Source organism: Scophthalmus maximus, chromosome 2, assembly GCF_022379125.1.
Source record: "Scophthalmus maximus strain ysfricsl-2021 chromosome 2, ASM2237912v1, whole genome shotgun sequence".
Classification (NCBI taxonomy): Eukaryota; Metazoa; Chordata; class Actinopteri; order Pleuronectiformes; family Scophthalmidae; genus Scophthalmus; species Scophthalmus maximus.
The window spans coordinates 784792-798414 of NC_061516.1; the positions used below are offsets into that span (position 1 = coordinate 784792).

The 13623-nt window shown below is 42.0% G+C and overlaps 1 protein-coding gene across 2 annotated transcripts in view; it reads left to right on the forward strand.

Moving 5' to 3' along the window:
- Positions 1-13623, forward strand: part of nrxn2b (neurexin 2b) — a 675914-nt gene that overhangs the window by 340597 nt on the left and 321694 nt on the right. The window lies entirely within an intron of this gene.

The window sequence follows — 13623 nt, forward strand, 5'->3', positions numbered from 1 at the left end:
CCTTATCTCTGTAATTGGCGCGGGGGATCAGAGCGGCAGGCATAGATAATCATGGCTGGGGGTCATAATCTGTTTGCTGCTCCCCTCCCTTCTTCTTATTCCTTTTCTTACATCGACCCCTCCCTTATCATCATAGCCATACACACTCACACGCGGTTTCATACTCTGACACACACTCGGCCACCTCCCATATTTTTTTGTCTGTTTGTGATCCGATGTTTTGGATGTTGCTGCAGGGGGGCTGTTTTGCTGTTGTTACTTATCGCCCCTCAATCCTTTCCTTGCGACCACACAAATATAGCCCCACAACCCTGCCACTCCTCCCCTCATAGAAATGGCAGAGAGCTACTTTACAGGGGGCAGGACTTGATGGATCAAATGTTGAGAAATGAAGGTTAGAATGTTGGAAATGTTGAGTGGGAGGAACGAAAGAACCATGAATGTAGTCAGGAGCAACAATGAAATGAGTTGGAAGAGGGAAAAAGGTGATAGATGGATAAGGGTCTTGACGTAGATGTCTCCTTACATTTTTTTTAGAGTAATCTGCTCATATCTTTCATTTTCATCACAGCAGTTTTTTGCTGTTGGCATACAGCTGCCATTTAGAATGCACACGTGCAGGCAAACTCGCATGCACGGACACACAATTACACACACACACACACAGCTTTTCATTAGATCTGCAGCGATATGCCTCCACTCCTTTGAGATCTCAAGATGGGAGCCAAATGGCATTATCGTCAAAGGAGGTCTTATCCTGATATCTCTGAGGAGCAAATCATTCCTGTCTCTTACCATAGAAACCATATTAACAGGCTTATGTAACTATTGTTGCTATCTGTCTTTACTTTTACAGAAAAAAGTCCATATGGGTCACTTGCCTCCATTGAAGAACGTTCAGCCCTCTAATAAACCGTAGTCCGCAGCAGTAGAACAGTCATTTCTACTTCCATTCTCACATATGTGCATGATAACCTTGTGGTAAATGATGCTGCATTCCGTTCTGCAGAGCGACTGAGGAAATAGTCTGTGTCATGGCCAATTGCCTGATTAATTTTTTATACAAAAAACTTTCCAATATGAAAGTGAATACAATTTTGTGTGTGTGTGTGTGTGTTGTGTGCGTGTGTGCACCACTTTTTTCAGACATTTCGAACCAGGACTTAATTCAAATTACTATGTGCCTATGGCTGTAGTTAATAGACTTAAGGTGAATTAAAAACCAACGCTTTGTCTTCATAGTTCCTTTTATCTCAGTGTTTGAAATGAAATGTGGTTTTCTTATCAAGGGAAAACCAGAGTACAAGACTGTCACCAAGCAAATAAATCAAAATCCACCTAAAGTACAGACCCTCCACTGTGATTCATATTTCACTTAAAAAGGCTAAACACTGAGTAATATTTAATTATCTGATTTCCATTGAAAGTGATGTCATGTTATGCTCAAGGCCTCATTTGGGGAATTACAATAAACCATAGGAAATGACATAACCACCTGTAGTGTTGCTATACACTTCAAACACTGAAATAAATACACAATGGTGTCTCTGTGGGTGGCACAAAGGCAGCATAATCAGTCTATGCAAACAAATCCTAATTAATAGAGGCCTGTCCTTCTTTCCCTCTAAACAATAACGTGTTCAACTGCAGAAGTAAGCCTGTGAAGCAGGAAGTTTTATTCTCAACACACTGAATAATTGAAGCATACACTCCTGTATGTCAAGAAGGCTCCTCTACAAAGGGAGCACATTTGCTCACCTTCACCTTATAAACTGACCTATTTTTCCTGCCTTGCAGAACAAACTGAAAAAGTAAAAAAGAAAACAAAATTAAAACAATAGTTAAGACTGAGTTCAAGCATGGCAGTTTTTTAATATGGTGAATAAACCAGAGAGAGTTAAGTGAGGAGAAAGTTTAACCCATTCTCCCTACTCCTTTAATATTCACATGACTGCACATTTATTTTCTTTAAAAAAATAAAATTTAAAAAATGTCAGTGCGACATTGCTGCGGCTGGAGTAACACCCTCTCATCCCAAATTATCAAAGGTATGGGAGCATTTCACTCTGGACGCATCAAGGAAAAAAATCACGTGTAGAATATGCAAAACCGAGCTCACGTATCATGGGAGTACGTCATTTATGCACAAGCATTTGAAGAGGAGGCGTGTTGGAGTTCTGGAGGATGCGGACACGACTTGGTAAGATATTTAGCTTGTTACCTAACTAGCTAGCTACATATAGACAGAGTTGTCTTGGCTTTTAACATTAATGTTACTGTGGTGCTAAAGAAAAAAGTGATACGCTTTGACTTCACAGTCCAACGTTACAACAAAGCAGTACTCTTTTTCAGTTGTGTACTTCTTTTTTCATGTTAATTGGCACTATTGGTGCATTACTGCCAGCAGAAACCAACATTTCCAGTCCCTCGCCTGCAAGTTAATGGTGAAAGTCAAGACACTATCAGGCTGGAATATATCTTCTTTCAATGTTTAGATTGTTTTGCATTCCTGTCATATTAAAGTTTAAAGGAGTAATGTTAACTCTTGTCTAACAATTTTTTTTTATCCAATTTATGCAGTCCTCATAAGGAGAGTAAAGGTAGCTTAGACGGTTGTCTGCAAAGGAAGCAGACGTGTACTCGGCAGCAAGCAACGGTCCTCACCAACTCAGTCTTAAACATGCTGGTCAATGATATGAGGCCACTCTCCATGGTTGATGGTGAAGGGTTTCAACAAATGATTCACCAGTTCAACCCTGAATACACCCTGCCATCCCGAACCCATTTCACCCAATTGATTGAGAAGAAATATGAGACACTCTTTCTGAAGGTAAGTGTTTCACTCAAACACAGAAATATTAGCAATTATGTATTTGATATAAGCAAGTAAATAAACAGATTTTATAAACAAGGTGAAAGATATCATCCAAGAGGTCAACAGCTCCCTCACACTGACAGCTGATGTGTGGACCAGCCGTGCCACAGAGGCATACCTTGGAGTGTCCTGCCGTTTCATCACCGAGGATTGGCAAATGAAAACTCTGAACCTAGCCACCATGCCTCTGGAGGAGAGGCATACTGCTGCAAACATCATGACATGGATGGAGGAGCTGATAGGAAAATTTAACATTTTGCCTGGTCAAGTAAAAGCAGTAGTTCATGACAACGGGACCAATATGGTGGCAGCAATGAGGATGCTGGAAGAAAAACATGGTTGGGCCTCTGTCCGCTGCGCTGGGCATACACTCCAGCTCATCATAAACAGTGCCCTCAAAGAGACCAGCATCGGCAGAGCTGTAGGTCCTGCAAGAAGAGTAGTGGAACACTTCAGGAGAAGCAAGCTGGCTAAGTGTTACAACGGTTCATATAGGAAACCCATTTTGAGACCACCCCAGGAAAAGCCTTTCTGGTCAATGCAGGACAAGGGATCACTGAGAGATGGGGGAGCCTGAACACGATCTCTTCAGAGAGAGACAACTTCCTTGGAATGCAGCTGCCCTTGACCCAAAATTCAGAAAGCTGAAGTTTGTGGCAGCTGAAGATGGCACAATGGTGAAAGGAACAGTTGACGTTCTTACTATCAAAAAAGCAAAGGAGACTGGGATACATGGGTGTGACTCTGTGCAACAGAACAAGGTCAGTGTTCCAGGGGAAAAATCAGCACACTTCAATCTGACCCTGAGAGCCTGAGTGGGGAGGAAGAGGAAACCCAGGCGGACAAAAGGATCCAAATGGTGAGAAATGAGGTTCAGACATATTTTGCAGAGCCAGCAATATCCAAAAAGGAAGATCCTCTCATATGGTGGAGGGAAAATGAGGGGCATTTTCCAACACTATAAAAGCTGGCAAGATCTCTTCTGACATTCCTGCAACATCAACCCCATCAGAGCGAATCTTCTCTGCAGCAGGGAATATATTTTCTCAGAAGAGAGCAAGTCTCACAGGAGACCATGTTGAGATGCTGACTTTCCTCAGTTTGAATAAACTGTAATTGACATGTCACGTCATCATGTAGTTGGAACCATACAATTTATGGTTGGAACAGACACTGTAGAGTAGAGAATGCTTTGCACAAACTTCATGGCAAATGCACTTTAATTTTCTTTTTATTAAGGAAAAAGTATTTTTCTTGTTCATGATTCCTTGGTGTACAGAAAATGAATACTTGATTTTTGTATTTCTTATATCAGCACTTTGCCAATCCCTGGATTTAAATTGACACCGATTTTATTTAAGCATTTGTATTTATCTTTTGTAGTAGTATCCTAAACAGGAGCAATGTTTATTAAAATACATACTTTGAATCAAGTACTTTTATTGTCTTTATTGTTATTTAGCACATGGCCAAAACAACCTCAAGGTAAATTGAAAAGCTGCTAGCTAAAGAGCGCCATTGAATAATTGTGTGATTTATTATCCGATTAGTCGACTAATCGTTTCAATAATCGATGACTAATCGACTATCAAAATAGTCATTAGTTGCAGCCCTATATCTAAATGATATTTAACATTTTGTATAGTGTTCTAGTCACTCACTTATACCTTGTGGATTTATCCAACCTTCATTTTCACAATCTTATATTTTCATTTATTGTGTTACAGTGATGTAATATATTCTCTTTAATTACCAACTAGTAGGTTTATTGTATTTTTTTCAAAACTGATCAAGGAAATATTACTGGGGCTATTTAACTGTAAACGTCTGTTCCAGTTCAACATCTCCGCCTTTGCTTCCATTATCCAAAAAAAGAGGGAAACGTGTTTGCATTGACTGATTAGGCTGCTTTCATGGCACCATGGCTTACAGGTTATTTTAGTGTTTGAAGATATGGCACCTCTGCTATCAACTGCAACACTACAGTTGGCTATGTAATTTCCAACAGTTTATTGTAAATCCCCAAAGGAGCCATTGGGCATAACATTACCTCACTTTCAAATGGAAATCAGATAATGATCATATGCAGTGAAAACCCCACACTGAATTACTTAAAACTGAATGAATAAACATGTGACCTGCCTTTTTCTAAACAACACGTTGTGCTCGCCCACCTGTCAACATGTTTTTTCTTTGTTTGTTGAATGCAGCTGTCACACAAGCGTGTGCGGTTCTTTTTAAGAATACCAGCAACACAAGATGTTTTCACTATTAAGGAAATGGAAGTACGACGGGAGAAAGCTTAAATTGTTTAAAACACAGCAGTTAACAGAATCAGTCACTTGCAATAGACAAATATCATTTAAGGTTAAAAGTATGTTCGGAAGGGGAAACATTTACTTAATCCAGGGGTGCAGTGGTCCGGTCCATTCTTTCGGCGTCTTCACCACGTGGTCACGCCACCTCCCCGGCCTGGACTGCTGCGACTGTTGCCGAGGAGGAGAGTTAAACAAAAGCACCCTCAGTTGTGGGTACACAGCGGCGGAGTCTGACACACATTCAAATTTTTTTTGCCCGGTCACGTTTAGGGCTGGGACGACTCGTCGGTGCAATCGACTACATAAATTTGTCGACGAATAATTTGCCTGTGCAGAAGGCTGCGAAGGCTTCAAGCTCGGCGTTTTACACACTCCTCGTACTGCGGTTTATGGCCCTGTTGTAAATGGTGGTAGAGATTCGTCATGCTCAAACTTTTCGTTGCAACCTGTTTGCAGGATTCTCTGTTTCCGTGTTGGTGCCACATGCCGGACTTGTGTGTGTGAGTGAGTGGGTAGGGGAGTGGCTCAGAGAGGAAGAGGGGCGGGGCCAGGCGAAGTTGTGTGCGAGGGACAGACAGGGAGAGGAGAAACAGGCGAACTGGCAGCTCCACGAAAGAAACTTCAAACGTTATATTAACGCAACATAAATCTCAATATACACGATATTGTCTTATCCTATATCGTGTTTGAAAATATATCGATATATTTTAAAAACTCGATACATCGCCCAGCCCTTCCAAGGAGTCTAAGGCACGTGTGAGTCACAGGGCTCGCTACTCAAAACCCCGAAGCGCAATGAAAGTGAGGGCCGGCGCACGCCGGCTGAGGTGGGATCCCGGCCCGAGGCGCTCCGGGCGCACCACCGGCCAAAAAAAATTATCGTTAGATTAGTCGATTATTCGAAAAAATAATCGCTAGATTAATCATTTGAAAAATAATCGTTTGGGACAGCTCTTGTGGAAAGGGAACAGGGAATTCGTTGTAGAGGGCTAAATAGTGCACTCACCAGCTACGATTTCGGTACGTTTTTGTCACAGGATTATGACGTAACTGCAACAACGCCGGCCGGTGGACGATCCTATTATATTTAAAATATTTAATATTTATATCCGTGTCTATTTTCACCATTAATCAATGGTTTTTGACAAAAATTAGGCGAAATAGAGCAAGAAGAGAGAGAAGGCTGAGACGTGTTGCTGCTGCGAGATGCACTTGCGCTGCGCCACTGTCGTCTGGTCTCTTCCCTCCGCTGTTTATCGGCGCAGCGAGCGCAATGCATCATGGTATATATTGCTCGGTTAGTGACCATCGGATGTCCACTACTTTTCACGATGCAGTCTGGGACACAATCAGTGCACTATATAGGGTATATGAAATTTCACTAACAATTCGGACACCACTACAAAATGGCGAAGCCACTATATAGTGCACTATATAGTAGTTAGGGGGTGATTTCGGACACAGCCTCCGTCTTCTGTATGCAAACTTTTCCTCCACGCCATGCTGTATCTGCTGCGTGTGTCCTGCGCTTCTTCTCCGGGTTCCTGCCTGTTGTCACCTGTCTCACGCTCCCCTTAAAAAGAGAAACCCTCTCCTGTGTCGGCCAGTCTTTGGCTGTAGGGGATGTGGTCCCTTTCATCACAGCTGTCGCTAATCACTTCAATTCACAGTCATTTAGCAGCGAATGTCCACAACAACACAAACATGCTATGAAATCAGATGATATAAAAGTCATGCAGAACACAGTTTAAAATTGTAAAATCATACATACTTAAATACAAATGAACCCAAACTGAATAATAATAAGACATGCCATTTTTGTGAAGTGATCAGGAATTACTGTCCTACTCTGACACAGTGATAAATCATTTCCATTTTAAATAACACTGGAACACTTTTACAGATAGCTCTAAGTCCTGTTTGCATTTCATAAGGGATTTGACACCTACCACTTTGCACAGAGCGTCCTCAATCTGCCATTAACATTTCTTACGAATGTGGTTAGCATATGAGAGCAGAGGCAGGGGGGTGTATAGTGTCTCTGAGTTGTGGCCCTGCTGTCCAGACACCAGTCGACTGGAGTAATCAAGCGTGAAGGTTGTGAGGAGCAAACAGCCATTAACTTCCCAAACACAGGCCATCATCACCGTCTGCAGAACCCAGAGGGGAAGGCGTGTGTGCTAGTGTGTGCATGAGAGCAAGTGTCAGGGCTGGTCTGTGCTTGCTTTTGTGTGTGCGTGCATGCGTGCGTGCTTGTGTGTCCTTCAATGCTGTCTGGTGATGGATAGAGGGGATTGTGTGTGGTTGCAACTGTGTCTGATGCTAAATGTGCAAGCGTGCACAGTGCATATATGCAGCTAGTGTTGTCATCAGTTGGGGAGAGTCTGTACATTTTTGCACTGTGCACATCTAAGTGCATGCAATAGTGCTAGCAGGCATTGTTATCCATTTATTCTGATATGTGGGCAAATCAGGCCATGCATCCCACTCTGTCTCCCCGTCCAATGTGATCTCTGCACGCATTATTCCCATATGGCAGTATATAGTATGCCTGTGCTGGCCTGTGACAGCCTGTTTGATATGCCATTGTTTTGGCTGGTGTGATGCCATGCCCATCCAACCCATATGCTCCAGGCCTAGCTGGCACAAGGGAGAACTCAACGGAGGCAAGGATGAGGAAAGGCCATTGGACCTGGGGTTTGGCGAGGCGTGGCTTCCCAAAAGAATCTCCTGAACTACTGCCCTCAAAACAGTGCAGAGCACAAACGAGGGTGTGATGGAGTGTAACAGTGTTTGTTTTCAGTAGAGACTAGGATAATAAATATGCTTATGAAAAAATTTATAAACTGTCTGTTTGCACATCATGTTGATGAAAGTATCATTAAGACATGATAATTCAATGGAAACCAAGCATTCATTTATTCATTTTTGGAAATGTAATTGAGGTGGGTCAATGGGGTAAAAGACAAAACATCGTCAAAAAAGTCTTTAAAAAACTAAGATGACCCATAATCCTAAACTACAGGGGCATGCGTGTGAAAATGTGTGTAATGTTGGGTTTTGGTTATTAATGTGTGTTTTGTGACAACAAAGTGCAGCAATGAGATGTGCCATATTTATAGGATCTGTTCATTTGGGTGGGAGGAGAACTTTCAACTGATTGAACTTAAGAGAGTGTGACGTTCTGTTAGGGGAAAAAAATGGAATTAATAGCAAGTCAAGCAGATTCTTAGGAGATGCAGTTCAGGAGGGTGTTTGAAAAGCAGAGATACCTGGAACTGCTCATTTGTTTGAAATGGTGTATGTGTTTGTAGGCAGTACCTTGAAGTAAAGCCATTTGAGGGTAAAATGAGGGTAAAATTTTTCTGTGTTGGAGGAGGAAATGATTGTTCAAGGCAGAGACAAGGAAGCGTGCATGCGTGTGTGTGTTGGAGGGAGGTGGCGTTCCTCTTCATTACCGACTCTAAGGAGCCCTGTCAGTAGCACAGATGGCAGAGGAGAGAGGGGGCATGGGGTTGGCACATAAATTTCAACACACCACCTACATTCACACACTCAAATGGACATAAAATATTATGCAAATCCAAAGAGTTAGTCGTCAAAACTCAATGTGTTACACTTCTAGTGTGCTGTATATCACAATTATTAGGCAAAGACACAAATATAAACTCTGCCAGTAGATATTGTCCTCAAGATCACCACACACACATTCACACACAAACACCTGTCACAAAGCCATCCTGTGGTGTTCCTGTGCCAGTCTGTTGGCTGTGAAAAAGCAGCCTTGCTGACATTGCATCTCTCTTTCTCTTTTGGCTCTCACTTTCTGTAACCCACCCCAGCGGCGGCGAGAAAGCCACGTAGTCTCAGTTCAGCACCTATTGTATATAAAGTACACCTGAGGACGCCTAACGCATCCCCACTTTTAAAGCAGAAGCCTTTCTATTACATGCATCTTTCAACAGCAGTTATGTGATTGTTAAATCCATGATTGTCATTCATTATGGATAATTAGCTGGATACAGACAATGACACACCACCAAGAGATATTGATACTAATCAGTTGTGTTAATCACTGCACCTCCACCATCCAACAACTTTGACGATACAATGACTAATTTTGTGGAATTGTCGTGCAACAACTGAAATTAGGTGTTTTGCCCTTGCAAGATGTATCAATACACTTGTTTAGAACTGTGCAGACATTTTTACACCTGCCTGAATTAAATGTTATTGTTTTTTCTGTGCCTACCAGGTACTAGGCTGAATCATAATTAGAAAACAGCATATTATGAAATGTTACGATAAATAAGTGGCTTTTCTTTTGTAAACTTTTAATATATACACTATACCCTGATCCAAAATGCTATGGTTTATTTTTTCACTTGGATTTTATTATCCTTATACTGTTTTGAGTTTGCTTTTTTTTTACCCTATGAGGAGCTTCATGTCAATTTAATTCTGATAAGAATAAAATATCACCTAGTTTTTCATGAATAATTGTCTCATGTCTCACTCCTGGTTCCCATGGCAGTGCTGCCATTTAACATACAAGGTAACAAATCCTGCAGGGTAAAAACTGTTTTTTCAGTTTTATATAAGTGTAAATTCTCCTTATATTCAAAGCAGTATCCATCTGCACATAGTGCAGATGTACTTCTGTGTGTGTGAACTGTACAATGTGTTCACCATACATTGTTCTTTCCCATATGGCTGCACAACAGGGGTTTACCTGTGGTCATCACCTGGCAGTAAAATGCTAATCATAAAGTCCCATACACTCATACTACAAATACACACATTCCCACTTTGATTACAGCATCTGTCTGTCTCGCTAAGCAGGGATTTTATGGAGACATCTTTTTTAAAATATTTTTTTCCCACTTCTCCATATGAATCTACATATAAGCCAAGCATTACAATTCCCCCTGGCCAGCATTTGTTCTCTCAGGTTGTGTTTTAACCTCCTCTGCTGCTCTGCATGAAAAATCTATTTCACTATCCATCCTCATCTCTGTATTTTCTGCCAACCACCCCCCCCCCCCCCTCCTTCTCTCACACCCTATTTTCGACGACACTCGCAGCAGCAGCAGCATCCTCCCTCTTTCCTCCCTCTATCCTGCATGGATGCACTGATGTGTGTTGCTTTGTGGAAACTCATGACCTCAGATGTCCCAAGTGCTAGCTGCTCATAATTATGTTGTCTTCCAGGGAATGTGTATAACAGAGCTTGAACTGGCATTCACTGCTGTATCCCACACTTGGGGATGGCAGGTTTTGTCAAACATTGTAAACCAGAATATGACACTTTAGTAATAGGAGATTTACTGTTATGGAACTCGACTCACGTAGTACAGTAGCTCAGGTTCCCCTGTTTAGTTGAGTCATTGTTGAGATGATGGAAAAAAGTGGCACATACATGGCACGACATTGCCCTGATAGAAGATTTTATCTGTTCAGTGTTAAATTTATGTGTAGATGTTAATCAAGGTACGAGGATGTGTGTGTGTGACCGTGTTGAAAGCAAGTGACCAATCAAAAGTCAATTTCATCCGCGCAAGCAGAAATCAACTTCGAGAGCAGAGTTTACCTGCGAGAGCTTGTATGCCTTCCAGTGCTCGCAAAGCAGACACTCGATGGTGCGTGGTGGCTGCTCTGTGCACATACTGCTCAGTTCTATACACGCAGGTGCCAACTCTCGATTCTTGTATTGGTGCCCGAAGACTAATATTTGCATGTGTGAAATTACATAATATGCCCGTTGAACATGTTTTATCGTGCCTGCGAGATATGACATAAATCTGAATGCAAAAGAAACAAATCGAAACGGCCTCATAGCCTTGCTTTAGCATTTTAAGGTGATGTTTGGGCTTTGAGCTGCGGTGTCGGTGACAAACAAGGATAAGGGGATTCATTGGGCTTGGCAACTTATTTAGTTTGTCAGATGCTTCCATTTTAGACTCTTCAGATATCCTTAGTGTACACATTTTCATCAGTGGTCTGAAATCATCTTGATCTCTGTGCCCTTTCTACACATTCAGAGAAAAACATTTAGTTTTCTAATTCTGATTGTCATGATGCCTACTGCAGACTGTTTTTTTTCAGCTTCACTCTCTCAAGTTGTTCTGATTGGGGCTTAGACATGATAATTATACAACTGTGCTGTAGTACTCTGTGCTGCAGCAGCCACAAGGCCTGAATAGAGACTGATGGCAACAACCAGCAGCCATTGGCTGACAACTTGTGCTTCACTGATCCGATTGCATTAATAAAGAGTGTTTACAGAGAGAACAGCGACTGATGATGGATGTCTGCTGGTAATTGTGCAACAACCCACAAACATCACACCTCTCATTTATGGTGTGGTGAGACAGCCAATGAACATGTTTCACAATCCTGGCTATTTTTAGGAAAACTGACAGGCTGAGAGGGGATGGGGACAAAAGCGATGAAGAGGAAGCCTCTGTTTATGTGAACGCAAATCCTTGCACTGCTGATCTCCAACACAAAGTGAGAGGTCACAAGTGGCAGGATGAGTATTCATTTTTTTTTAGCTCTTTTTTCAATGAGCCCTGCTACCCGCTTTATTTTTCTAGTAATGAGTACTTTTCTCTGCCAGCATTAAAGACTTAGCTGCTCATTTAACCCTGGACCACTAGCGCTCAGCTTTTTTGTCTGCAATCTTACCTGGGCAATGAATTTAGGCTTCACTTCACTGTCAGCCATATGCCACACTGAGCTAACACCAGGTGTTTTCTCAATATGTGTTATTTTAGGAATTGTTTTTGAGCAACACTGATGGCATCATGATCTGGGCACTAAGCCAATGCACAAATATGCCAAACTCTGTAAGGTAATGTGTCTAAATATTGTAGTCACACTTTTGATCGCAGAAACCTATTATTTAACTTTTGCCTCCATCAACCCACCTCCAGAGACATGAGTATGTGAGCAGACTTCTGTTGCAACCCATCCTGATTCCTCAAGTGTCGTTGTTATTGTGAATCGCCCTTTGCCCCTAAAACCTAATGGGTCCCTGGCTGCACTTCTACGACCTTCTGCCCAGAGCTTTCTGTTGCTTGGCTAGCTCAGCCAGAGCAGCATATACTGTATATATTTGGCCCTACATTGTTTGCGGTATTATGGCCAAATGGCTCTTGCTATGTATGCAGCTGTGGGCCTTGCTCTCTTGCGGCCTCTAGCAGCCAAGCCAAATAAATATTCAAGGACTCCCTTCTAAAGGGTAGTCGTTCCCCTTCATTTGTGCTGCTTTAGCCTCTTTCAACTTTTACGATCTTACATCAGCCAGGCGGCTCTGCTGCTCCTCTGTGGCACTTTGGTTCTCAGTTTTTCATTCTTTTCAATGGTTCTTTTACATTTTTGTTGTCATCTTCATTCGTTTACTTTTTTTTTGTTCTATCCTCCTATTCATCTTCATATCAGCTTAAAGTTTGCTGGCATGTTTCATCCACTCTTGCTCTATTTGCAGCAATATACCCAGCATTTCCATTATATATACTTCACACATGGTGCGATCAAAAGTCCTGTTGGCCAATTTCATGTGGCTTAAGATGAAAAGTACATGAAAAACAACACAAAATAACAGGAGTAAAAGGGGAAAACAATTCTCCAGTTGGCCATGGGTGTGTTCTCACAAGACAGAACCATGAAACGATGGGACATTTTTCTCACACAACTGGGAAGGGATGGTCATGTTTTGTCTATACTATATCATTCAATTGTGTAATACACTCAAGATCCAACCAGTCAACCTGTCAGAAAAGAGCCACTGTCCCCAGGGAGTGAAGAGGGGTTTCTAATATTAGATATTTAATGAACAACTGTGCTATTACAGTAAGTGTGAGAAAGCCACTGTCTTTGATGTCACAATAGACCTTGCTCTACTCCAGAGCTGCCCAAAAGTGTGGCGAGTACAGAAGGTGGCTGAATAGAAATGACTGGTCTCCTGCGACATTCTGCTATTTCAGTCTGCCCAGCTGCCAACCAGGTGGGCGTCCCCTCTCATTGTTCTGTTGTTTACAGAAACCTCCTATTTAATTCTGTTCAATGGCCACCTTCACCTCGGTGCTGTTACACAGTGCACACCCACCACTGCCGGGCCTTCACTTTGACTTCTGAAGCCATGTGAGGGATGATGTGTCATCTTTGACTCCTTAAATAAATCTCTGGCATTGACTTAAGCCAAATCAAGGCATGGTAATTCTTAAAAGGTGTTGATGACCACTGCCTTAATCAAACACTGCACCGGATCTCCTGCTCTCATTCCCTAATTCGTTCTAATGTGTATGTAGTAAGGCTCTGTCTTCGGCAAAATATAAATAGCCTGGTCCCCACTTTGAAAGGATTCAAATGTAAATAAGGCTCTGTTAAGCATTTCTGCAACACCATATGGCAATGCATTTAAATGTC